The following is a 26,051-nucleotide window of genomic DNA, read 5'->3' as shown; positions in this document are numbered from 1 at the left end:
CATTATAAAGTAGCATCTTTAAATTGTCATGCGACGTAGGCCTGCCTTTAGTTCTTGATTTCAATGTGCCTGTTTTTTTTTTTTTTTTTTCTGGGGATGGCAGCTCCTCCTCCCTCCCTGGCTCTGGGGACAGCAGCTCCTCCTCCCTCTCTGGCTCTGGGGACGGCAGCTCCTCCTCCCTCTCTGGCTCTGGGGACGGCAGCTCCTCCTCCCTCTCTGGCTCTGGGGACGGCAGCTCCTCCTCCCTCTCTGGCTCTGGGGACGGCAGCTCCTCCTCCCTCTCTGGCTCTGGGGACGACGGCAGCTCCTCCTCCCTCTCTGGCTCTGGGGACGGCAGCTCCTCCTCCCTCTCTGGCTCTGGGGACGGCAGCTCCTCCTCCCTCTCTGGCTCTGGGGACGGCAGCTCCTCCTCCCTCTCTGGCTCTGGGGACGGCAGCTCCTCCTCCAGTTGCTCTTTAACAGTGGCAGATCAAAATTCTACTGCAATTAAAATCATTCAATTGCAGCAACCCTGGTATTTAACATACATTTACATAGAAACATACACTGAAGAGATTTGCATGCATTGGAGAGGTAGCATTTACATCTGTTCTGATCAATTTACTAGTCCCGGTGTGTGTTATACCTAAATAATGATGCTATGAAAAATCAAGCAATATTCTCATATACTACAATCCAGGATCCTGAGATAGAAGCAAAGGTTTTTATTATTTTATTATATGTAACTTGTGAGCAATGAGACAGAAAATAGTCATTCTTGTGGTAGTGAAGGATGGGGGCAGTTGCCAAGGAAAATGATAGAATACTATAATTTTATTTAACAGCCTGTTCCATAATTCAATGGATTTATAGGGGTTTAGAGGTATCTTGACTCATTTAAGTGTTCTCAGATATTTACAGACAAAACAAAAGGCAACATAACTGCTCAAATTGGTTGGATTTGTGTAGCTTATAAATGCACAGCTTGGTCAGAAAGCCACATCTATAGTAAGTTATATTATGTAGCATTTAATGCAAATTGTTTCCTGACATGCATTTGACATACAATGTACAAGTCAGACTTTCATAAAGGATCCACAAATCTGGCTCACAACATATAGTAAGTGAAATGAATTTGGTGGTCTTAGCCTAGCCCCCAAAGCGAAACCACGCTCAAACCCGATGCACGATTTTAACCATTTCTGCGTAAGCATTAAGCTTTCTAACATTACCAGATCTTTCATCACAAACATTTCTACGCCAGATTGTCACAATCAAGAGAGCTGCAAACAACACTTTACAGGCAATGGAAGTATTGTCACACTCTCGTGCTGTTAATAACATTCTGAACTACAGACGTCAGGATTGGTTTCTGTTGATGTCTCTGGAGTTGGTGGTTTAGCTTTATTTGTTGTAGAAAAACTCCAAATGTAGCTGTCTTTTTACCATTGTACAGGGCTACATTAAATTCAATCAATTTTAGCACATATTTTCGCTGACTGACACACTTTGGTTATGTTATTAAGGTTTGAAAGTTTGAAATAAACTGAGCACACATATTATCTACCCACTTACAAAAAACATAAAAAATTTTATTTTTATTTTTCAATAATAAACCCTGGCAGCAGGGGCATAGCCAAGATTTTATTTTGTTATTATATTTAATCACAGTGGTGCAATTGGCAACCTGGTTTCTTATTTGCGCATTGACATTTTATTTTCGAAAAATAAAAAAAAAACAATCCTTTTTTTAAACATTAGACCACATACACCACTGTGCAAAACAGTTAATAAAAATATTCAGTTTAAAAACAAAACTGATTAAAAACAAAAAAGGAAATACAAAGCAAATTACTTGAACATTTAACATGTGCTTCAGATTTCAATTTCACATTCTCATAATAAATAAAAATAACTATATATAATTTCATTCGTACTTATGGTTGTTTGTTTTTGTCAACTAACATTTTGTGTTCAAAGCAAAGCAAACCATTTTATTTAATCTCACAAATCCTGACTAATTTAATTACCGTTTGAATGGCGCATGACTGCTGGTGGTAGCAGCTAGCTTGTTGTCTTCAGACGGTTCACCAACAGTTTTCTGCCATTTAGACCAAAACAAATAGCAATTTTTTTATTATTTTTTTCCTTTTCCCTACCGCTGTCAGACCATACTTCACGTCTCTCACTCACGTTGTCGTCCATTTGTACTGTAAAGTGTAAATCTGTGTTCACTGTCAAATCAGAAGAGTTCAAGGTTGAACCTCTCATGAATGACAGTAAATAGCCCAATCACAAACAGAAATTTGAAAGACGCACTTTGGCAGACAGAAAGCATGTCATTGGCCAGTTGTGAGTGGCGGTTCATGTTTACTAATTGAAAGCGGTACTGATTGAAGCGTATTGAAGCCACCAAAAAAAAATAATGTTTTCAGGATTTATTTTCTTCTGTAACGCAGTGGCTAAGCCACTGCCTGGCAGAAATCTGGGGGGCACGTGACCAGGCGTGCCCCCCCCCTACGCGTCTCCTCTGACTGAATGGCAAGGTGGTGCTCATATGGCATCTACTCCCACAGGAAAAGCTTCACAATCAGCTAATGTTTTAAGAGAACTGTTATAAAATTGTAATGACTTTTCTACAGTGTTACAGTCATATTATGGTTAAAACAGTTGAAAATGAATGTCGTCTAATAGCTGACCAAATCCAGAGCATTAAGGGGGTATTTTGTTGGCTCATTCTCGGGTGTCAATCAGTTGTGAATTATGAGAATTGTGAATTATGACTTTTTATTAAGCATGGGTTACAGAGGCTTCCTATGAAATATAAAACAAACATTTTCAGTTGTTGAAGTTGGAAATCGTCCTGATGAGTCAGAGGATATTTTTGTAAGGATTCTACTCTGGGAGATGCCTTCAGTAATTTCTGTTGAGGGATGATATTCCACTTATAACCATCTTGCACACCATTCAGATCAACGCAGGGCCACTGCAAACTACGTTATCTAATTTGAGATCACCAAATGTATCGTATTGAGGTGAAAGCTTATGGACAAAGGTGTTAAGATAATTAACTCCTGTGCCATTGAATATTGCAGGGCGTCACAGTTTGCAGTTATGGGAATGGGTTATATATAGGGCACCTGCATTGGTACCCAGCTATCTAGGAAATTAGTTTATAGATGGAGCTTAGCTGTAGGTCAATTTTTAAGGTCTGGTCGTACCCAGGGTTTGCTTAAATTTATAGGTGTTAATGTAAGTCAGCGCTTATTGGTTATTTATCACATAGAATAAATGTAACATTTAAACATAAGCCTATTTAGGCATATAATCACCCATTTACCAGTCAGGACCAGCAATGTGCTACCCGAATGAAAAATGCAGTTATTGTCAAAATAATTAATCTATTTTACGGCTTTGAGGAAGCTAAAATGTGGAGCCAGAATTTAGGGAAAAAAATGCCTTGGGATCATGTATGCTCAACCAAAATACTGCATGGATGGATTATGGAATATATACACTATATACCCTTTGTAATATTGAGTCTAGTTGATTAGTCTTACCATTACAGTACCTATTTATTTATTCATTCATTTATTTATAGAATTATAGTTAAGAAAGTCTGTGTAGTATTACATATTAATTAGTCTATTGATGAAAATAGCATTTTTATAACATCTCTGAGGAAATGTTCTTTTTTTACATATTATAAAAGAGGAAGTGTGAGAGAGGATGGGTCAACAGTGGTTGTGTGCAAAAGCGGCGTTTACATGCAAAAGTCATGACAGCTTTCCTCACGACGTGTTTGCCTACTTTTCAGGAAATTCAGTAGGCTATGCAGTTCTGATTTAGGAAAATAAATCGTCCATACCAATAAATATTACTCAATTCATAGTCACTTAGGGAAGGGGATATTTAAATGTCCGTGCCTGCTTACTAAGTAGAAAATGAACGACTCTGAATATCGTGAGGAGAGCTTCTCGTATTGCCACGAAGATAAAAACATTTAACAAATTATGAAGCGCATTGGCTACGCACATTCTGAATTACCTTTCTACTTGTTTGTTTGGTTACACACACACACACACACACACACACACACACAATTATATAAAATATAACTTCTACGAACTTCAAGTTTTGCTACTTAGAATTTGTGTGTGTGTGTGTGTGTGTGTGTGTGTGTGTGTGTCTAAAAGTTAAATTTAATTAACACTAGAACTGCTTTTTACAATACATGTTTTTATTTTGAATATAACCTACAATACTGTATTTTATATTTTGTCTGTTGTTATCTGTACTGGACCTGGCAGCCATCAGTTGTTTGTTTGTTTTTTTGTACAAAGAATTAATTTTGGTCAGAAAACTGCAAAGCAGCAGGCTGCAGCAGCTCAACCTGAATTCTGTGCTGCTAGTGGCACACACGCAGGATAAATCATGTTACTTTCGTTTTAGATTAAAAACTACTTTTGTTTTTACAGTTTTGTGTGTACATAAACCTGTTTACACACTCGTTTCTTTTGAAATGTTTATTATAGTTTTTCATTTTTTTAAGTAGTGCTTTAGATGCGGTAAGTTAGAAAATAAACCCTTTTATGTTTAATTGTTCATTTAAATACGATGTTTCGGCTGTGCAGATGTTTGATATGATGTGCTTGAATAAAACTTTTGAGTTGTATCTGTGTCTTTCATTTTAATGTTGATGTTGTTAAAAATGTACTGTGATAATGACTGCGCTTCTAGTGTTAAATTAGTCCATAAATGTACTGTGTGTTGTGTGCGCTTTGTACAGCCATTCTGTTGGAGATTACGTGAGATTAAGTCAGAAGAACTGGATCTTGACTGCATAAATCTCGTGAGCCACAAGCACGATTCCTGCTACATTTACATGGGTTTTTACAGCTATTTTCATCGTGAGAAAGCGATTGACCCTGCCGTTAAAGTAGCGCTGTAAAAGGACGTCCTTTTGCTGTTTCACAATGTATTCGCGTGACAACGTCACAGAGTCATGACTGTACAGTCAATTTTCACACGCATGTAAACCAAGCCGAAGAGAGCCCTCAGTTGGTCATCTGTAAAATGTAAAACTTTTTTTTAGAAAACCAGTGGAGAATAAACGGTTAAATCTAGAGAAGGGCACCCAGAACACTTTCTGTTTAAATAAGATATAATATATTAACTCAAGAATAATCAATTACCATACTAAATTAACCATTTTTTATGGCACCTGTATTTAACTGATTTCATTGGATGGTTCATTCAGCTCTTACACATTTTAGTTCCTCATTCTGATGCTCCTTTGACAGCACACACTGAGTGGTGGAGTGTAGGAGGTAGCCTATGACGCATTGTTCAGCACCACACACTATGCATGGCGGGAGATTTCTGTTCTCATAATAGCTCATGTAAAGCCAGTAAATATTAGAAATGTTAGATTTTCTTGAGGAAGTATCAAACCAGATATATTTGCGAGTAGGTGTTCAGAATCATTTAATAAATACAGATTTGAAAGCAGTGTTTAATCTCCTATGTGGGATGATGAAAACTTCTATTTCTAGGCTACAGCTTTGTTACAACATTAACAGAAAATTGCTTTTTCTTACACTTGCTTTCCTCTGGAAGGTTAATCTTTGTCAAGAAGTGTGATCAGATTTATGCTTCACTTCTGTACTCTGCCTTGGGGTGTTTGTTTGGTGTTATGTAAATGCAATATGTATTGTACTGTAAAAAATAAACATTAAAACACTTACAGTACAGTAGTAAATACCCTATTTAAAGGTTTAAAGGGATTCTAGCAGATAAAATAGATACATAATCTACTAATATTATATCAAATTGCATCAATTTCAAATGCAATGCTATTCTAGCTTAGTTAAAATAGTAGACCTGTTATTCACATACACATGGTTATTACTTTTGTTATTAAAGCAATAACTACAGGGCTAATGGAGTATATGAGGAGATAACAGCCTTCTGAATGGATGGAATCCGAGAGAGTCAAGGGGTTTATACTGGCAAGGGAGACTAGATGCCTTACGTAGAGTAGCTTGTTACAGTTGTTTGGCACACCTCTATCGTGCTGTGTTATCACAAAGAAAGTGAATAGCAGAAAGATTTTTCATATACAGAACATCTAAGAGAGTCGCAAGCACTTGTTTAAAATTATATATGTGCCTGTATATATTACGTACCTGTAGATCATAAATTACCACATGTTACAAAAATACTTTCAAGTATCCTTTACCTTAGAGTTCATCCTATTTTTTGTATTCGTGCATATATCAAGTTAATTTAGTGTGGCAAAACATATAGCTTTAATAATCCAAATGTCACGCTGCTTGTATTAAAATGCTTGTATCATTCTCTTATAATGTAAGCTGTTCACCTCTACATGTAGTTATGCATGGATCTGCATTTCACCTTTTTCAGCTGGATTTCATTCCAAATCCTTGTGGTTTTTTTTATTTATTTATTGAAGCCTGTAATATATAGATTGGCAATGATGTGTAAAACACATTCTAAAGCTTCTGTAGGTGGTAAATGATAAGGTTTTGTCAGTTTCTTAGTTCACCCCCTGCTTGTTATATATCTACTGTGTGTAGGCAAAACTGGATATAATCTGAAGTTATAAACATGTGTCACCCTGGTTTGCCCTACATGGATTGTGTGTTCCTTATATCTGTATAGAAACATGTCCTTTTAACGTTTGACCAAGTGAAACAGCTGCCTTGTAAAGAGGTTTAATTGGTGACAACTAGCAAAAATCTTTTGCTTTCATGGCAATTCTGAAAGGATGTTTTTACATTGTTATATATTTTTTTTTATTTTATTTTATTATATAGTGCCACAAGTGGTATAAACAAGCCACCAGGTCTACAAACACTCCTTCAGCAGATGAAAATTGTTTACTTGGAAGCATTTTGTATTCTAATATTGAAGGCTGCAATACTAGAATCCTAAGATTGAGTTCAAATGGGTTAATACAAGACAAATTGAAATCCTGCAATACCCATCTTCAGATGCTATGAATATCCTTTGAAAGATAAAGATATTTCTAATATTTGAGCTTAAGTTCTGTCTCTCATTTCCAGGCCAAAGGGCATAGAAGGAGACACTGCTTTGTCTGAGTAAACTCGCTTTAAAACAATGGCAACAGCAATACCATTATAAACAAAAAACTACTGTGTTCTAGCCAGCCGTTGCAACTGTTTACTGGTTGACAAGCTCCAAACATCTGTACTAGTGCTTTGTATGCCTACGAATGAGATTGGAAACCTTTGCAGCAAGGAGCAGGTGTTCTGCCATTTTCAATCAGTGGGATTATCAGACTATTACTGCAAAGACAATTACACCCTTTACAACACAACCAAACTCTAATTGAAAGCTGCAGTATCCTGGAGTCGTGTTTAGTGTCATTTTATAACCTGGTAAAGCTGTGAGTAGTTGATTGAATATAGCTAGCCAGAAGCATGCACAAGGAGGGGGGGGGGGGGGGGGGGGGGGTCAAGCAGGCACCGTCCGGAAGGGTCCTTCCAGTTTCATCTCAAAAATTGATTTGATTTCAAAAACGCATCAGTTTTATTGATAGTGAACTTTTCTATCACTGACACTCACAAACTGAATCTGTTTCCTTATAATGTTCAGTTAAGGACTGGCACATTTGTCCCCTTCATATTTGAGTCCATCTGCAGTTCTACAATTAGTGGAAAAAACGCACATTTTTAAAATCATGCTATTGTATGATAAACTGAAAACCTGAAAACTGTTAATATACTAAAAGGAAAGCACTTGTGAAGCCGAATCAAAATTTTCATTGCAGAGTTCCTGAAATGCAGTATGATTTATTTGACAGTGCAATGTCTTTGCCAGAACTCATGAAGATCTATAAAGAACACAGCCTGGGACTTCTGTATTCCGATGTATTCAACCTGCTGGTGGCCACAATACCTGTTACAGTTGCAACTGCAGAAAGATGTTTCAGTGTTAAAAGGCTCCACAGCATATGGACTTTCATTGAAATGGTGAGTGTAATGCTATTAATTTATACTGTCTAACCATATCAACACACACACACACACATATATATATAGTTTAATGTGCCCCCTCAACAGCGGTCAAATTTGTATTTGAGTGTACGGCCCTGTAGATAGCTGGCAAGTAGACTAGGCTTTCTAAAGCAATCAAAACAAAAACAACTTTCAACAAGGTTTGCTCTTTGATAAAGCAGAGCCTCTAAGGAAAGTAAACCATGGAAAAATGTTGATTATGACTTTTTTAGACACTGCAGTTTAAAATCAGAAATTATATATATATATATATATATATATATATATATATATATATATATATATATATATATAGATAGATATATAGATAGATAGATAGATAGATAGATAGATAGATATACTGTTCCAGATGCTTATTTGTATTCACAACCACTAAGTTAAGACCTTGGCGATTCAATACATGAATATTTACAAGGCTTATTTGGTGTAGAAGGCTTATCTACTATACAGGCTTATCTACTAGATGAAATAAAGAATTTATGGCACGTTTGCTTAGAACCAAGGGCTTTCGCTGTTTACTTATCATTACTATAATATGAAGTAGCCTGTTGGGCTGCTCTGTCAGAAAACAATGGATTCTTGTTTCTTTACTAAAATAGTGGAAATTATAAAGAGTCAGCATATACTTAAAATAATCTCTGCTTACACAGGTTATTTGCAGTTCAATTCCTACTACCGTTTTCTCTCCTGTGACTAAAAAATGAATAATTAATGTACAGAACTGGTATGCAGCACAAAGTTTTGTCCTCTTTCTAGTAATTGTAACATTCACAGATGTGATAAAATACATTGGACTGTGTGCATATGTGTCTTTAAGAAGGTTATTGCATTCCTGTTGAAAAAATATTGATATTGAATTTCATTTGGTGATAAGTGCACAATCCTCCTCACTGCAACCCAAAATACAAAGAGCAATCATGATTTATTTTGCAGACACAAGTAACTTGATTTTCAGAAGTGGCAAATAAAGTAGGAGGTTGCTAATGTTTTTTCAAACCTAATTTAGAAGACCACTGACAGGGACAATGGAACTCTTTCAGCATTACTTTACTGTTGGACAGGCTCTCACCTTGTAAAAGCAACGTCTCTTGGAATTCAGGGCAAGCCATGCGAGTATGGTTCAAAGTGGCTGATCTTGATTTGCTGTCTGCATTGGCCTTTTCTCAGCCACAGGGTTAGGGTGTAAAATCATCCTGGAATAGTTTGCCTCATTGCGGTTTAGTGACCCCTACTGGTCAGATGTCCAATGAGTCCTGAAGGAGCCTTACTAGGCTGGACTTACCTCCAGTATTTAATAAATCTATTGCTTATCAGATGGTAAAATGGTTGCAGCAATGAGGCAACATTAAAAACGATTGATACAAATGGAGCTGGTTACCACATTTCACTCCTTTTAAGAGACACACACACAGATTCTCATAGATATATACTCCAAATCTTTCATAATACATTTTTATTTTCTGAAAGGAAAAAAAAACAATTTCACTTAACACTACTTATAGTACAAGCCCCTAAAATGAAATGTCAGCGTCAATGTTTTTTTTTTTTTTCTGTTTTAGTAAAAAAAAAAAAAAAAAAATGTCAATGGTGAGAATCTAACCCAAAGTCATTCAATGCTTTACATCAGCATGTAGAAGCTGTTTTGAAAGTTATTTTGCCTATATTCCAAATATTGAAACCAGACTGCAGCAGACTTTATAACTGCATTCAAGATAAGATTTGCAAAATTATGTTATTACTTTTACTTTCTTAAATCTTAAATGTTGCTGTTGTGTATCTGCCGGAAAACCTTCTTTCATTCATCTTACTGTATTGAATAACAGTTGAGTGACAGTGCAAGCACTATGATGCCAATATGCATCGGCTATAACAAACTACCCAGTAGAGGGCGCTGTAAATCTATCAACCAAATAGTAAAAAATTGTGTTTGAATTCTGTCTTTCATGCTCAGACAGCATTGAAGAAAATGGACGCTCAGTAGTAATAAACATCACTAGGACTGTGAATGAACTTCTCCTACATCTTCAAGTTATACCACATGCCAGTCTGTGATTTGACTCATCTACACTGTAGCCCACTATATATGAATGTGGTCTTGAAGAAGTGAGACCTTAAACAAAAGGATAATTATTGACTGGTTCATCATATCAGTTCATAACCCTAATTTCCTAATGCAGAGATGCTATTCCACATTTTAAAATAAGTAGAAATACAGGTTTTAGGCGTATCATCAAAAAACAAGGGACAATCACTTGCAAGGGGAATATATACCTGTATGTATATTGTGTTATTAAAGAATTTAACAATTTATATGTATTACAGTACATAAGTCCTTCTTGGTGTCATCCTCTGGAAATAACATCAGATTGATATGCTATAACAAATAGTAGGCTATTGAGTCCCCTTCATACCCCAAAAGTTCTGGGGTGCATAATTTACAAAAGTTCTATTCTGAAGATGAATTTAATGGCTAAAGCTCTTGTCTTTATATGGTTTTGAACAAAGGTGGTTAGAGGACGTTTCTGGTTGGCTGTTTAATATCTGTGTTGACACATCCTGAAGTAGTGGTGTTAAGCACTGTTCCCTTGTGTCTGAATTCATTTAAGAATAAAGTCTGGATCGTTATCAAGTTTGCCAAGAGGTCTTCCTTTGAAGTGAAGGTGTTGGGGTTTACTGCTTACGCTGGAGTTGTTTTCATTTATCCTGAATAAATTACCTTGATTAAGGTACCTTTTTCAGAAGACTAGTCAAATAAATTGTCTCTGAATTTGTAGTTTTAAAGTCATTACTTAGATTACTTATCTCTCTGTATTGTTAAATAAAGTAATATGACCTACACATCTTGAACGACTTATTTAATTTATGCCTGTGATTTTCTAGTCGCATGAAGCCCTAACTATAAATGAAATTTGAATAGTTGTACGGCTTATCTAATTTGCATTTAATTACCAAAAGTATTGCAAAATCCTACTGGCTTAAGTTGCATTAAAAAAACTAAAGCCATTTATCACATAACGTCATAATTAAATCAGATTTTATAAGCCCTTCTGAGTCCTTGCAAAAAGCAATTTCCCAGCAAAATATAGCATGAACAAAAATGAAATTACCAAAATATTTGATGATGTTAAGGGCAATCTAAAGGTATTTCTCTCTCTCTCCACTCTGCCATTTCTTGTTTTCTGGTTATTAGCTAAGAAAATCTACAGCGTTTAAAGCAACTTTATTACAAAGGAGGTGTTACAGATCATAGCTTTCTGCTAGGCTGTTTGCAGTCAGGGATACAGATGCTTAGTAATGCCTCTTTGCTTCAACTTCTTTTCAAATATAAACTTGAGGTGCATGAAATATCAGAGGTATCTTAACTAATGTTTCTTCTTTTAGATTAGATCCACTATGCATTATTTTCTGTTTCCCGGACACTTTTAAAAGACATTTTGATCACTGAAAAAAATATGTTTAAGAAAAAAATGATACACATCTATAACTATAGATAATAGCTTGTTTCTTACAAGTCATACAAATAATGATGAATTTCAGGTGTATTCTCAAACTCAGGTATGAGATAATTGTAGACAACATTACTTAAGAAGTAGGGTTGTTTGGTTTCATTTAATGGCTACAGACAAAAATGTATTAAAGGGAATTACTCTGAAATGATGAGTACCTGCACACCCCTAGTAGGCTTGTTACGTTTTAATCAACGAGTAAGCTTTTTAAACACAATCACTTAGCATTTTACACAAAAAGAAGCAAATTATCAGCGTATAAAACAATGAGGCAGCATTCTTAAAAGACCAGAATACAATTAGAATAGACTGCTTTTTTCCATCTGTCTTTCATTTTTCAAATGAAAGTAATGTCAGCTTTAGAGAGTATCTTCCAGTGGAAAAATGACTACTGTACTAGGAACCTGATTGACTGAGATGATTCATTGGGATAATGATAACACAAGGTATTGCCTATGCTTTATACACTGTGTTTGAATACAGTTCTTCACCTTTATAAGGTTGTCCTTTTGTACCACAGAACTAGTACTAAGGTGGCATGGTCTTGGTTCCTATAATGCCATTTCACTAGCACTTTCATTCTAATAATAATACAGAACACAAATAGCACAGTCTTGTAACTATGGCTTCCGACTATAGCATGATATAAGGGGAACATTAACAAGTGAGACATCAAGTACATGTGAAATGCCAGCCAGGGCATAACCATTTCCAAAATATATAGGGTTGTATTCAAATAAGATAGTATTGTATTAATCAGGATTTTATAGACTGTCTTCCTGGAAATTTACACCAAAATTAAGATAAGAGATACTGACGATGCTGTCACCATTTGTGTTTGAATAACCCCTGTATTCTACCTCACAAATACCCACCACTTCCAGTAAGAGGTGATTCTCTGAGTGTCGATTCTTTTGGAACGGAGGAGAGCACTCTGAGTGTCGGTGCTTTTGGAATGGAGATAACGTAATCCAGAATCTGAACAATATTTCAAGAACTGTCTTTTTGCTCATTGTGGGTTACTTTGGGGAGGAATTCCATATGGCAGTTGAAATAATACATATCTGTGTCAAGTGACTATCATACGTCACTGTATCATACACAGACTCATAAAAAGAGGTCACTAAATATCTATTTATTTTTAAAAGTATTTAATAAAAAAAAGTGTGTTAAATACAGCATTTGTGTTTATGAATCCTCAAAAGAACATTTTACAATTCTTGCCAGTAATAATATCATATTATAGTATTACACAGGCAATTCTAATACAATAAAACAATAAAAGATAAAATAATATACAGATTTTGGATATTTTAGACACGAGCAGTGGAAGGCCTTCATGTGACTCAAGGGGTGTTGAGCCTATCTGTCTGTCAATAATCTCTGTGGTACCTGAGTTTTGTGTACACCCACCTGATTGCTAAGGGGTCAATTTGTACATGACCACCGTGGCTCTGCTTGGGTCAGGAAAACATTACGTTAAAGTAAGAAATATTGCTCAGCTATGGTTGATGGGGGTATTTTGTTTACAATTTCTGAGAGCTGTTTAAATGCATTGTCATGCTAAAATTGCATATACAGTCCTGTAACAGGGAGAGATCTGTGCTGACTCTGCTGGAATGTTCACAGGCTGCAGGAAGAGGGTGGCAGTCACCCAACAACCGTCTGTGAGTCATGGCACTGAATGGCTGAGAGGCGCGTCTTGGGAGATTGTTAGCCCTATAAATTAACACTCTGTTGTTTCCTCAGGTCTGCCCTTATAGACGCGCTGAGAGTGCGGAAACGCTGGTCACGGACCGACAACCAGCCGGGACAGAAAAAGACACGAAAGTGTCACAGCGAGACAGTGAGGGCGGGGAACCCTTGGGCAGACCCCTTAAAAGTATAACAGAACAGGCTAGATAGCCGGCAGCGTAGGACGGAGATCCGGGTCGCACGGGCAGCGGCGACCGGGATATTGCTGCATTGCTTTGAGCACCTGCAAGGCGCCGGTATTGTGTACCATCGCTTGGTATGCCCGTGGTTCTGTTTACCATCGTTGGTAAATCAGACCACAGAACCACAGCGCCATCTGCGGGATAAACTTAAAAACAGCACCCCGAAAATAAAACTGGGCACCTGTGCGGTGTTGCCAAATCCACCTGTCTGTCTCCTGTGTCAGTGAATTACCCACCACCCTTCCACAAATCCTAATGAAATTAAGCAGAGTAATAGGATGAGTAAACAAAACAAAGGTAATCTCTGTTTTGTTAAACTTACACATCTATACATATTCACTTTAAACTATCTCATATTAAAAACTCAAATGTGTGGACTTATTGATTGATTATTAACAGCTTCAAGGACGGAATGTATATGAAACACAGGGAAAAAAAGGAAGTATGGCAAAATATATAAAGCAGTACTAAAAAAGAATTGACAAACTCGAAGAGAGGGGTGACTATAGTATTTGTAGTAGTGTTATTATATTACAAAAAAAGTTGTATAATATAATTGTAATTGTGTATTCTATAACACTACTGTGGACTGTTGGTAGCAGGACAGTTTCTTTTGTGCAAAAATTAACATTCTATAACTTACAAAGACTTTGAGTGTAGAGGTCAGAACCTTATATCGCAGTATACAGTTGTACAACTACTAACAGGTTACTAATAATTTCTGATATTGGAATGTTTACCATAAGCACTGCAGTTAGGAACCTTTAATGCCTCCTTTGTAATAATGTTCTTCTTACAAATGCATTATTAGCATTCTTACAGGGTTTAATTACATTTTCATCCCTAAAGATATAGTGGGGAAAACAGTGAATTAGAATTTGTACTTCTCAAAGATTGATGTTACAGTGAATTATATAGTTTAAATCTGTCAGTTCTGTATGAAGACAGGAGCCACCCACCACGGCTATCAGTCTGCACAAGCCATTAATAAATAATCTCAAACACCAGCGTTGCTAAGGCTTATTGCTTAGGAACAATTTAAGCTTACCAGTATGACAGGCATGGCCTCCTCATGAACTCACACTGCTGTTTCTGCCCTTCGTTTTTCAGCTCTCACATGTCTTTGCACATCTTATAAAATCTCAAATGAAGCCAACTTCTTTCTTGGAGCAGAAGTAAAATTCACTCTTCTTCCTTTCGGCTAACTTATATTCATGGTGGAAGTGCCTATGGCCCTGTCCACACTATGCCTTTAAGCCATATTAGTTGCCTTTAAACCGGCTTAAAAGTGCTAAATACAGTTAGCGTCTACACTACACAGCGTTTAATACCGTACTCGAGCCCACCTCAGGGGGCAGTCTTGAGTCCGGTTCTAAATTAGATTGCATCAGGTATTGCGGTTTGTCAGAAGTGTGGACGCTGCAATACCGAACTTCATTTTTTGTGAAGGTACTGTATGAGTGAGGGGCAATAGAACTGGCCAATCAGATTGCGACATTTGTATCTGCAGTTTTTTTGAAAAGCAATCATCTTTGCTGCCCAAATGCCTTTTAACAAACTGAGACAATTTATTTGTGAGAGTTACTTATAAGGGTGAAAACTACAAATGAATTGATTACTCTATAAAGTAATCAGCACAAGTTAGGATTATACATTGTCAAACCAATATATTTATTTGTAGGTAAATGTCTTAGTGGCATATTTTCTACAGCTTTTACACTCTGGATACTGATGTTGTTCAATGTAATTACTAGAACAACGTGATTGAATGTGGAATTGTGCTGTGACTGTTATTGATATTTCTAACAGCAATTGCAGTATACAGTTAAAGCCATTGTGGCTTAACCTTTAAGAGGCTGCCAAAATCCTAAAACCTCTACTCAACTGGCAGAAAGAATCGTGTTCTCTATTATTTCTTCCTATTCAATGTTGGCTTTAACCTGGTTTCTATGGAAACTAACAAACTAGTTGCAAACTCCTTCTTCAGTCTCCCCTTTCTTTCTCAGAGCTGGTTTCTTTGGAATGTACGGTAGTAGAGGCTAGTGGCAGTAAAACACAATATAAACATCAACACAACTTTCATTTAGAGCTTAATTTGAAGAAACATGTGCATGCACTTCTTCACTTAGCCATATGTCAGCATTCTTTTTTTGGAATTTGTTGGATTTAAAAGACATTTTATATTTAATCTGCCCAATTATTTGATGCTCTTTTCTTTGAAAATTAAAATGTAACATGATGTTCCCTCACCACAGCAATCCCACAACAGCTCAGGAGAAGTGAAGTTCAGTGGGTGTCCTCTGATCCCAAGAACAAGGCAATTGCCTCTTTACACCTGGGAGCTGTACAGTTGGTGCCAGAGAGCTGCCTGCCCTTAAGGGACAAGGTCCCCGGGCTGTAGCTCTGTGAGGGAGAAACAGTCCCTGCTGGTTTTGCCGCGGTGCACCCATTCCTCCTCTTTTGACAGCCTGGATTTCCATAACAACTTTCTTGTTGAAGGCTGTCAAAAGAGGAAGAGCGGGTGTTGCCACCCATACTTGCTAGAGTACCAGAGCTAATGCGATGCTCCCTGTGCAATCCCCAGCAATGACCTGTGACTTTGCACAGCCAGGATGTAAATGTGCTGTCCAGCAACTGTATGACGCACCCTGCACATCCACACGGCTCTGCCTTTACCAGGTGAGCCACTCTGGGACCCACGATTATTATTTGTATTGTATTATTATCATCATTATTATTATTATATATTTTGTATATGTGTGTGCAGACAGACGAAAATCACCCGACATTATTGTTTATTGTTTGAGACCGACGAAAAGCCGCTCTCATAAGGTGTAGCTGGCAGGGATGGGGTTAAATCTCCATCCCAGTAAAGCCAGTGGGAATGTGGCTGGAGTCTTAATAAGGTCATTGTTTAATGGGTAATTAAGGTTCCAGACACAGTATAAAAGACCCACTTCGTGCTCAAAGTAGAGAGTAGTGAGGAGAGTGAAGGATAGTAAGAGCAAATGCTACCAAGTACGAAGGTACTAGTTTTTGTAAACGTATCATTATTTTCGGGTTCATTTGGTTTTAGCCCTTGTGCCCTTTTTGTTTCATGTAAAGTCTTTTGTTTAGTTTAAATATTTGTTTTGTTTATTTATTAAAGATTTAGCCCTGTACCATCCTGTGTTTATGTTTTATTTCCTGGTTTGATGTCATCAACCACACGCACTACTCTAGACACCCATGACAGACCCTCTAAGGCAAATTTTATTATAATATTTCCCAACTATAAGTACCTCTTTTGCCCAGTGACTGCTTTATAAAACATCATGTCAATTTAAATCTCTGTGGAAACTGTAGAGGAATGTGCTGTGTCTAGGCTGCTGTCATTCAGGCTAACACAACAGGCTGGAACAGTATCAGGTGCCATCCACTTATTGTTGTTTTTTGTCTTTTGCTGGAAATTGTTATTGGTATTTCTGTACTATTTGTCATTCAAAATAGACAAGGTGAGGATCACATGTATATTCCAGATGCTGCTGGGAAAAGAGTCAAGTGGTTACTTACAGAGCTTCTAGAATTTCTATCATTCCATCTGGAGCTTAAGCCTGTTTATGAACAAAAGATTAATTTCATTAACAGTAAGATTATAATATAGTTTTTATATGCATTGCTAATTTAGAGTTGTTTGACAGATGTTACAATGGAGGTAAATGTAAATTATTACAGTCACAATATCAGACAAAAGTAATGATTACACTGTGTAACAAAAACACAGTTTTTTTTTGTTCCTGGGTAGTAAGTGTTATTTCCTAATTGCTTATGCCTCAAAAGTATAGAACATGGCTATTATTCCCCACAAACTTTGCTTTTGTGACCAGGACAGTGATATTTCAAAATATCACTATTTCCAATGGGAAAATGGGCCATATGTGTCTTTTCGTTCACATAAAGTCAGAAAAAAACAACATATGAATCCAAATTAACATGTATTTATACTAAAGTAATACAAAGATGACTACAAAAGATTTAGAAGTGAGTAGTTTTTCGAGATTTACAATTATACTCTATTTGAAGGTCATTTAGGTTTTGAAATGTGAACAGTTTGCTCCCATTTTGTTGGAAAAAAAGTTAAAACATATGGTTTATGTTTTGAGGTGTGTTATGCAGTTTTAGCATTAAATAAATTCACACAGTGTGAATCTACTGAAGATGATTAAGAAGATGATTAAGACACCTACTGGGTTGAACTCTGTAGAATGTCTCTCTGTTGCAAGGAGGGCAGAGAGCTGTGTAGATGTGTCTCAGATTCATCTGGAATAACATGGGTTAACTAGTGGGCTATATAATAGCAGTACTGCTAACTGATTCTGTGATGTGTGTGTTATAGAATGGAACTGTAGAACTAGGCTATGTATGGTCTGAAACATTTGTCTACTGAAATAAACATGCTCTGTGCTTGTACCCAAAATCTGTGTATGGACTCTATACTGCCTTCTGACAACGATTAACATAAAAAATAACTCCAGCGTAAGAGGCCATACTCATGTAGCTGCTTCCCCTTTGAACTGCCAAACTGCTCCCTGTGATCAGCTTGGCACCACGGTCTATCCAATCATAGCACACAACACAGCTGATCACAATGGAGGAATTGGGGGCGGGGGGGGGGGGGCGCAACTGTACTGTGGCCCTGTGCTCAGGTTTTGGATTATGAACTTATCATGGGTGGCTTTGAAGCTATAGGGGCAGGGATAAGTGATGCATAGTCATTGAAGGTGGACTGGCGCATCTCGGCACCGTGGACGTGCTGCTCTAGCCTCTGCTCCAGTGCATCAGGAGCAGCAGAAAGATCGGGCCCAGCGTTCCCAGCAATACTGACAGACCCAGAGCAGTTTGCCTTTTTTAACGTTGTAGAGCAGAATTAGGGATCAACAATCACACATTAGTCAAAGCGATATACATTGAATCTATAAATTATAACAGGTAATAAGTATAAATGGCAGGGTGTCAAATAGGTCAACATTTCATATTTGACTTGTTTATAAAAACATAATAAAAATCTTAGAATAAACAGTGACATATATAACGACTTCAGTTGTGTTCTACGAATATTCTAACTAAAACTGTCTGTGTGGCTTTGAATAGAAGGGGAGTGCAGGGCAGATATATTGTTGATTAACGAATCCACAGTTTGTGCTACGAATCCACTGAAAACTGTTGATCTGTCAATGAAACCACAGTCAGAACAATTCAAAAGAAAAGCTAATCATATTTTTCTAATTTTTTTTAAACAATAAAAACTCAAAGTTAGTTCAGCGTGCACTGTAAATCCAAAATTGTTTTAATGGATTACATTTTTTTCTTTTAAGTTAAAACTGATCAATAAACATATTTTATTTTTCTAAAAATACAATGGGGGGATGGGAGGTGGTGGGGGCCCCAAATTTCTCTCAACGGGCCTGTACTCATGAACAATTATTTTGACAGTGTAGAGATGCAATTCAATGCCCTCATGACTTTGTAGACTTCATGTAAGGGGTGGTTTATGCCACCCTCATTGTTTTCAATGTTTACAAAACATGCTGTTTTAGACTAAACAATCTGCTAATTAAACATTGCTTACATACTCACTTCCTGGTGACAACCGATAGCCGGACTAGTTCCAATCTTGGCAAAGGGTTATCATTAAGATTTTTCATTTATAGAATAAGAATGCTGCTGAAATGCACATTTCTGAAATTCACATGCATCATCCCAAATGTTGCATGTGAGGACCAAGCTCTTGCATATAGAATACTTCATCATAGGGATAAGTGCATTAAAAGAATAAAGAAGGACTTGGAGGATGATCTTCCATCTGGAAATTTTAGATGATCAAACAATAACTCTACATCCAATAGCAGATTTCCAAGATATTCTAAAAAACAAATGTCAAATGTGTCCCATTTCTATATCTTTTCACAGGGCACGTAGGTACTTCAGAAGTTCACACCAAATCAGAAGACACATCGACTGTATGTGTTAATAACCTAGGGATGAACCCCGCCTTCCTGAGTCAAAGCAGCCGTTCAGTCAGCAAAACTACCCTGTTACCTCTACTGAAGAAGGTTAAGACTACTGTACCTCATATGTGGAAAATTTCCATCCATACTAAGCCTACACAATGGCTTTGATGGTGACAAGTCAAAAAACTCTACCCACACACTATATTGAAATCCAATATTCTGTTCAGATAATCAGACTAGTACCCAGGAAAGTCTTATCCAACCACAATAGTTTAAGGAGCCAATCATAGTAGTGCAATCACATCAACTGGTACCCTGAATATTGCATTGCGATCAATTTTCTAACAATATCAGCTTCAAGCACTGGAGAACAAATGGACAATATGTATGCCATTGCGGCAGCAGGTACATTTAAAATATAACAGTGCTTGCAACTCACTACAGATCCCTGTGCTGGAGTGTATATGAAGACCTTCTTCTTCTTCTTCTTCTTCTTCTTCTTCTTCTTCTTCTTCTTCTTCTTCTTCTTCTTCTTCTTCTTCTGCAACAATACAAATCTCTATTTCACACACATACTCTCATCTGTGTTCTCATTCTTTTATATATACATTTACTGTAGGACTGTCATCTCTAAGTGTTGTAATAATAAAAAAAAAAAACATTAAATGGTTGGCCAGTTGTGTCTTTGAAGTACAATGCCTACCTATTATGTCAGAACTTCTGTCAGCAGAGGAGGACCAAAAAGACCACAGCTGCTCTCCTGAGTGTAAAGAGAATGGGAGTCCTGTTAACACCTAGACCACTGTTTTCAAATGAAGGACTAGGAGAGCACTTAATGAGTGGCCCATAAACGCAGAGGAAAAAGAAGAGGCAAACAAGGCTATTAAATCTCACACTGCTGTGGTCGTTTCATCCAGAGCACAGCTGTTTATATCCTTTATGTTTTTTTCATTACTTTTCTAATGACAGCTGTTTTCCTTGCCGTTCAAACTTATAATTCCAACAAAGAAGAGACTGCCTGTTGTTAACTTCATGCAGTATGAACTGCAATTCACATCCAGATCCTGAATTGTTTTTTGAATACTTGTGTATCAACATTTAGTTTCCATCAACATTAACATCTTAGCAGTTCAGTACCACTCACACACTCTTCATATTAAGTACCAATACAATGTAATGTTAAAGACATGGGTTGGGGTTGTAAATTAGAGCCTTATGGAAATTAGTATGTAAAGCCATCACCCTTGGGAAAACATTTCAGAAAAAATGAAGTCAGTTTTGTGTCTCCTGTCTGCCACAGATAAAAGCAACAATGGAGTTCAAGTGATTTTAATTTGCCTTGAATTCCAGTTAAATAGACCACATTTTATCAGCAGACTCCAAGAGTATTTACTATAACATTTTGTCTCAGAAATTCAATATAGTGGGCTTAGTGATAAAGCAGCTTGTTTACGGTGCTTTATTGTTTTACCTGATCCTATTCACACTCTATGTAAATTACTTCTTGCAGATGATTCAGTCCAAATAGGTCATTCTATTGAGGCAGACGAAGTTACGTAGGTGGAAATTATTAAGATACAATTTACGCTGAGTATTGTCAAATTACTACTTACTGCAATTGTATTTTATTTAAAGATTTGCAAAATGCAAACTTGAATAAATGTTTTCTTTATTAGGCACCCCTTGTAATCCAGACTGCCTCAACAGGTACTTTCAGCATACCAGGTCTGGAACAATCACATAACTGAGGTTATTTTGCATGCTGTTATTTTCATTTATTGTATGAAATGTGTTAAATTTAATATACAAGTAGAAATAAAGAACATAATTCTGTTTTTAACATAATGGGGTCTAGTCAACTGATGTCGTTTAAATCTTTGAAGAAAGAAAAACCAACATATTTAACAGTACGTGTGAGTCTCTTAAATGTATTTCCTTACAAGTAAGTTTGTGTCCTAAATTGTGTTTTTTAGATCAGTTGAATAGACCCTGATGTATGTAATGAGTCGTGGTTACACAGTGTTCTTTGTCAGCTACATGATCAATCTAAAAAAACTAAATTAAAAGGGCATACAAATTAAAGGGCCATGGGACCCCTTTGGAAAATAATATGATTCTTAAAAAACAGACTTAGAAATTCAAGCACCTGCTTTTACAGATGTTGTAAAAGTGACTCAACCTCTTTGCATCCAGAAGGGGGTGTCCTTTAGTCAAGCTTTCATCTCCACTTTACCACTAAAAGTAGGTTATTAGGACAACTGAAAATGTAATCTGACCCCTCAAAAATCTAGCATATAGTATATTCCCTGAATATATATGTTCCCCCAAATATAATTCATCTTTTTTTACTCTCTCTCTCTCTCTCTCTCTCTCTCTCTCTCTCTCTCTCTCTCTCTCTCTCTCTATATATATATATATATATATATATATATATATATATATATATATATATATATATATATATATATATATATGTTTGTTTTGCATGCAACAGTGTTAAAATCCTAGATATGGCAAGCACATTTTCTCACATTAATCTCATAATGAAGTTCTATATTTTTCCCAAACAAATTTTTGTCATGCTTTTAATAAACTCATTGTAGTTTAAAGAACAATGTAAAATATACTGGTTAGTTTAGTTGAGTCCCAAAGTCTCATCTTCATTTTGGAAAACTTACTTAGAGGTGATATATTCTGTCTTTAGCATGTCTCACAGGGACCCACAATACATTTTGTCAAATGTGTGCAGCATTTCTGTAGCATTTGTATTTATGTTGTTATTTGAGTTTATTACTTGCTCCATATGGCCTTATTCATAATTGGATACATGACATAATGCTTTAAGTAACATAATAATTAATCATGTATTTAGAAATTAAGTGTTGCATGTGTTGGGGTGGACTTTGAATCTTCTAGTAATCGTGATCTAAACACTCTTAATGCTGACTCCGCCTCCAAATTGTTTATGTTTAAAGGTAATGAGGGGTTGAATTGATCAACCTATAGCTCCCCATTTAACAGCAAATAGAAATCACTCTGTTATGTATCAATGACTTTCCTTTGTTACCCCTAAAAATACATGGCTTATCCCAACGTGTTGTAAGTTTATCAAATTGAAACCTTAGTAAAGTCAAAATATGATCTAACCCATTTTCAGATGAATGGCCTAACCATCCAATCAATAAATAGCAAGACAAGATATTAGTCACAAAAAGAAAACATATTTTTGATATTAGATTTTCATGGCAGGGTCCTTCAAAATGTCACATTACCCTGCTTATACTCTAATTTTTTTAACGCCTGCAAATTTCTGCCAAGTTAGCCTTTCATCACATTTCTTCCTGTTAATGCTGTTAATTGTAGCTTAGGGCTTTATCCTGACATATTGTTATTAGTTTATTTAGCAGACAACTTTATCCAAGGCAACTTACAGAGACTAGGGTGTGTGAACTTGAAACAGCTGCAGTTACAAGAATGTCTCACCTGGAAGACAGAGCACAAGGAGATTAAATGACTTGCTCAGGGTCACACGATGAGTCAATGAGTGAACGGGGATTTGAACCAGGGACCTTGTGGTTGAGCCCTTTTCTTTAACCATGGACCACACAGCCTCTTCATGTTGTAGATATCCTGTCATCTTATTAAATAATAGCATTGACAGTTAATAGCTTAGCCTTAGTTTGGTATACCAGTGTGTTATTGTACACATTACCTAATATGGAAAAATACTGAAGAAATCTCTGGAAGCATTCTCTGTTTATTAATTATAACTGTTTAAACACATTTTAAAGAAAAAAAAAACATTTGATGTGGTTTTGCTTGCAGCATGTCAGCAACTTGTTCAAAGCCAGCTTATTGGATAGTAGTATCACATGGTAACACAATGCCATGTGGGTGATTTTATTTATTTATTTATTTATTTGCTGAAAGTTGCTTTTAATATTTCAAACGAGAAATAAAAGAATATACCTTTAAAATGTTATGCAAGGAATTAGGTGAGCCATTCTCTGGTAAATAACATCTTCATTTAATTGCAGCTTAATAATTATCATAGTCCTATTACTTACTGTATCGCTTGTAGTATTACATAAACATTTATATTCAGTGTGATATCTCAATAAAGTTATGCTGAATATTAATGCATGACATAATGATGTAGGTGGTTGGCTTTTAGATATTTAGATATAAATAGTTATAGCAACCTAGAGGTTCATGTCTCAGAACCACAAATTCAAAACTTATTTTACTCCTCCTCGCCTCCTCGTCCTAATTAAAAATTATTAGCATTACAGCAGCAGGCTCCCTTTGTTTTGACATGACGAGGCTTTATTCAAGTTTGGCAGTTTTTGATCACGACTATAGCAGTTGGACTAGTCATCGAGAAATATGTACAGTAGTACAATCTTCTTAACGGAAAAACATTCCAAAGTCTACTGTATGCATATTTTTCTAGAACACCAGTATTAATAATTCTGTTTGTTAAGTCCATGTTTAAAATCTATTTAAAAAAGCAACACAGATCTAATTGGTCTAATATGTTTATATATAACAAATGTTTTGATTCTTTGCCCATAAGTGGCACAGAAAAACTATGATTTTAATGATGTACTGTTTTGGCATCTTAATTCATGTGGAACCTCTGCAGGTTAGCCAGCACTGAAATCTGTCATCATGAAAGCAGTCTTGCTATTGGGGTGGAAACAAAGGCTGGGTGTAGAAACAAGATTGCTTTAAGAAAGAAAATTAGGGTTAGACTTAGAGTTAGTATCAGACAGCTACATTTGATAGTGGGATAGAAGATCCTCCCTTCCAGCAAGGCTTCTACTTGATTGCCTAATGTTTACAACAGCCAAATGGAAAATGTAACATCATAGGTGTACCACTGGAAAAACTGAGACTATTAGAAATGAGTATGGTGGGCAATGAAGTGCTGCCTTTCACATACACATTCTACAGAGCCCACCATTGTTCTTTTGATAGCACTTAGCACTGTGATAGCCTTAATGATTCTGCTTGTCACAGTCAATTGGAACAGTACCTTTAAACCACTAAGGAAAAAACACTATAACATATACATATATATATATATATATATAATATATATATATATATATATATATATATATATATATATATATGTGTGTGTGTGTGTGTGTGTGTGTGTGTGTGTGTGTGTGTATATATATATATATATATATATATATATATATATATATATATATATATATATATATATATATATATGAGGTGTATATATGATATACCTCATAAGACTGATCGTTTCACCAACTGGGAGGTGCTCCATGGGTTTTTATTCAGGATGAAGCTAGCTAGCCAGTGTTGTCAGTGCACAGCTATAGTGAATGTGCTGTGTAGTGAATCAAGGCCAAATTGCAGTAGTATTGCAATTGTGTTAGTTGTTCACCCAACCGTGTTGTCTACTGTTCAAATACTGTTCAATCATCTTCCTTCATAAGGCACATCTTGTTTGAGGGTTTTTTTTTTCAAACTCTAAATGAGCAACAAAGGACAAAAGATATTGCATTCCACAATTAGTAGCCTTTTGAATAATAATAATAAAATAGTTTATAATAATAGCACACAAATAAAAGTGGGGTTCCAGTTCTGTTACAATGCATTGTACCCTGGGACTGGCTTCCTATCCCTCTTATCTAAATTCCTGGCTCTTTTCCATAAACTATTTTCATTGACATAATTTTACAGTATTGGATCAAGGGGACATTAACACAATAAAGTAATGAGCTAAAATAGGACTACTGATAGCAGGGCACTGTAGTGATACCATTGTGTGCCATGTAGAACACTACAAAAATAGCTGTGATAAGCTCCAGCAATTGCTTGAGTGTATATTAAGAAGCCATATGGAATTAAATAGGTAGCGGGCAGTGTTGGGCTGCTATGGATTATGTTCCCTGTCGGTGAGATGAGATGAGGGTGAGACACGATGACAGCAGAAAAACCAGACTTTTTGGCATAGTGGTAAAGACACTTTACCGTGGTCAGCCTCCAACCAGTTACAATATATTATAAGGCATTATAAGGCTAAGAAGGAACCAACATTAAAATGTAATCCTATGGGTACTGTAGAGTGGTATGTTTGGTTGTGTTTCTAGTTGTAAGTATGAAGGCTCTCACAAGACTCAGCAGAGGTCAAAGGACTCAGGAAGGGGGTGGTGACAGTTTTAGGGTAGGTTTCAAGACGGTGAGTTCCAAGAGTTTTTATGCCTAACGTGTAAGTTGAATAAACATTTCAGACTGAAACCTGTAGTCTGAATACATTACAGGTACGGTTACAGAAATACTACCTTAGGATAACTAATTAGTGTGTTGGTTGTAGAAGTGTAAACCATAAATAAAAATGGGCATATATAGATATTAGTTTAATGGTTGATTGCAATGTTGAAAGAGATGTGAACCATTAAGTCTGACTTGCATGGTCCAAGATGCAAAATAATTTCAGAATGGTGCACTTTTAGAAGCCAAGATTGACTTATAATAACCAAAAAGTAATAATGCACCTTATCAGACTGTAATTGCCTTTTTTTTTAGTTTGCA

This window comes from Polyodon spathula, chromosome 9, assembly GCF_017654505.1.
Source record: "Polyodon spathula isolate WHYD16114869_AA chromosome 9, ASM1765450v1, whole genome shotgun sequence".
Classification (NCBI taxonomy): Eukaryota; Metazoa; Chordata; class Actinopteri; order Acipenseriformes; family Polyodontidae; genus Polyodon; species Polyodon spathula.
Note: the sequence above shows the minus strand (reverse complement) of the source record.